General features: G+C 45.8%; 1 long non-coding RNA gene across 1 annotated transcript; it reads left to right on the top strand.

Annotated features, from left to right (window-relative positions):
* The first annotated feature begins 492 nt into the window (after positions 1–492).
* LOC143651264 (uncharacterized) lies at positions 493–2,949 on the top strand. Its single transcript, XR_013159940.1, has 3 exons — positions 493–544; positions 1,395–1,462; positions 2,732–2,949. It is a non-coding gene; the product is annotated as an uncharacterized LOC143651264 (long non-coding RNA).
* Positions 2,950–3,200: the final 251 nt, after the last annotated feature.

Genomic DNA, 3,200 nt, shown 5'->3' with positions numbered 1-3,200 from the left:
CAGGACGATAAGGGAGGGCTGGGAGCAAAGAGCCAGCTGGAGTCCAGCACCTCAGCTCTAGCTCCTTATAGCCTCACATGACCTTAGCTGAGTCCCTGGGTCCTTCTTGGCCTTTGAGTCCTTATCTATAAAAGTAGGGAGTTGGCCTTAATGATCTCAAAGGTCTTTTTCATGTTCACGTCCTCTGAGTGAAAAACTATATATATTAAAGGGAAGATATATCTAAACTCAAGCTGCATCTGTATCTGCTGCTCGTTTACCCCCAAGTGAAAAACAGAAGTTCAGGAAGCCTAGTGCCTACTGGAGGGCTGCAGCAGGTAGGGGCTGGGGGAAGCCATCAGGGCAGTAGGAGTGGCGGCCTCCGTGAGGAAGGAGCCTGGAAAAGGCAAGGAGCTGCTCCAGCCCTGTGCGGGCCATCTGTGTCTGTTTCCCTGGTGAACAAGGTGAACAATTCAAAGAACTTTCTCCTTTGTTCTGTCATCTGATCCATCCCACTCCCTGATGAGTTTAGTATTTACGGCAGACCTCCATGTGTGACCACAAGGTAGAGAAGAAAGAGAATGCTTATGGGAACGAAAATGTATTTTAGGGACACTCAGGAACATGAAGTAGTAAAAGGAACATGCCACTATGGCAGCCCAGTCCCAAGGCTCTCAATTCTGGTCTGGGAGGCAGGCCCTAGCATACCAGGAAAGTTTCCCCAGCAGCTGTCAGGACCCGCCTTCTTTCTCTTTGTTCCACACTCATTGGCTGACTGGCGGCCACTCAGCATGGAGGGAGCCCTATATTGGTCTGTTCTAGTTTGCTAGCTGCTGGAATGCAACACACCAGAGATGGATTAACTTTTGATAAAAGGGGATTTATTTTGTTAGTTCTTCAGAGGAAAGGCAGCTAACTTTCATCTGAGGTTCTTCCTTATGTGGGAAGGCTCAGGATAATCTCTACTGGCCTTCTCTCCAGGCCTCTGGGTTCCAACAACTTTCCCTAGGGTGATTCCTTTCTGCATCTCCAAAGGCCTGGGCTGAGCTGCGAGTGCTGAGATGAGACGGGCTGAGCTGTGAGTGCTGAGATGAGATATGCCGAGCTGCTTAGGCTGTGCGACACTGTGCTCCCTCATTTAAGCACCAGCCAATTAAGTCCAACATCATTCATTGCAGCAGGCATGCCTCCTAGCTGACTGCAGATGTAATTAGCAACAGATGAGGTTCACGTACCATTGGTTCATGTCCGCAGCAACAAAGCTAGGTACCTTCACCAAGTCAAGTTGACAACTAAATCTAACTACCACATGGCCTGAGTTTTCTTCCTGTCATCTTTGAGGTACTTGTGACAGGGTAATTGCTATACTAATTTGTTTACTTGTATTTTTCCATTGTTTTCACTTCCCACGTTAGCTTTTCCCCATTCTCATCCCCCTTGCCTTGGGAATTCTTGCAGGACAGAAAGCAGAGGTTTCTTGAAGGTAATAAATCTTTTTTCTTTTTCTTTTTTTTTTTTTTGGTAAAAGCCCTGCTTCTAAATACCCAGAGGGAGAAAGGAGGGGGAGAAAGGCCTTGAAGGACAAGAAAAGAGAGCAGAGAATACTTACAGAACCAGGAAATGGGAAAAAATAGAAAACAGCTGAGTTGGAGAACCCAACCCATTCCAGGATCCCAGATCTCAGAGGAGACACAGTTTGAGCATTTGGGTTTTGAGCCACAAAACCACCAGACTGGAAGAAATCTAAGGCATCAGAGGGGAACTCAGTATGCACCACTGGCTGAGGACTGGATGGGATATGCTCCAATTTGGCACAATCTTGCAGGGGAGGGGTTGAGATAAATTTTCTACTCACCAAACAGAACTGGGGGCTCAGTCAGATTTATATTGATTAAACAAATAAACAAAACAAAGAAATGCAATATTCCAGCTCGGCTGGGTTGGGAAGCAGAAGTCACATCTGACATGCATATAAGCATGAATGATCTCATTTTGCTGACTTCACCAGCCTGTGACGATACCAATTACATCTCCTTAATATTCAAATCTTTTTATCTCTAAGTGCCCATCATCTCATCTAGGATGCCTATTTCCTTGCTGTTTGGTGCAGATGATTTAGCTGCAAGTAATGGAAAATCCAGACTCAAACATATAAGAAAATGTATTATCTCACATAATGGGAAACCAAAAGGGGTGGGTCCCAGGTGTGGTAAAACGAGCAATTCAAGGTGTTCCCAAGGACCCAGGTTATTTTCATCTCTCTCCTCTGCTATCCTCAGGATGCTGGTTTTCTCTTCCAGCTGTCTCCCTTTGTGGTAACAAGATGTCTGACCTAGACACAGCACCATTCAGGGAAAGAAAAAGGTCTCATCCTGTGTCTGCTTCTTCAAGGAAACCTTTTCCAGACATCCCCTGCAGAATTCCCTTCATGTTTCATTGACTAGAATTGGATACATGCCCTGTCCTAAGTCAGTTTCCTGCAAAGGGAATAGCATCAGCATAATTGGCTTGAAGGGAATCTAAAGAATCAACCCAAATAATTCTTGCAAAGTTCTCCACCACCCAGATACAGTGTTGCTCGCTCCAAAGTCATGTATGTACCCCCCTTCCCCATGGTTGAGGTTTGCTCCTTCTTCATTTATGTTGAATTTTCTTTCAGGTGCTCTAGCATCCCCTTCTTATAGCCTAGAAGGCTCTCAGACTTAACTTTTGAACCCCAACTGTGGACATAACACAAGATTGTTTTCTCTAGGAGACTGTTCAGTGGAGGCAGCTCCTCAGGCGAGGCACTTAGAGGAAACACTGCAGCAGGAGAACCATCTGGAGTCAAACAACCCCCACCTGAGTGAGTCATCTACAGAGAAGGGTGGAGCTAACAGGCCCACCCAAATGCACTATCTACCTCTAGGCACCACCCTGGAGAGAAGGGAGGGCAGGAAAGGAGAAGGGAAGTAAGTAAAGCTATAAAAGCAAATGGCCCCAAATTGCGCAGGCCTCTCACTTTTCTCACCACTGTCTTTGCAAGAGAGCCCACATATCCTCTCCCATGTGTACCTAATAAATTTTCTGCCTGCATACTTTGTGCTGTGCCCATGACTTCATTCTCATGGCATGGCCAAGAACCTGGAAGTCAAACTTTGTTAACAGTAGCATACCCAAAGTCACATAGTTAGTTAAGTATCGGAGCCAGGAACATTCATACACAAGTCTTCAAGTCTTTT

Source organism: Tamandua tetradactyla, chromosome 12, assembly GCF_023851605.1.
Source record: "Tamandua tetradactyla isolate mTamTet1 chromosome 12, mTamTet1.pri, whole genome shotgun sequence".
NCBI classification, from domain to species: Eukaryota; Metazoa; Chordata; class Mammalia; order Pilosa; family Myrmecophagidae; genus Tamandua; species Tamandua tetradactyla.
The sequence above is the reverse complement of the archived record's forward strand: the minus strand, read 5'-3'. Positions and strand labels throughout refer to the sequence as shown.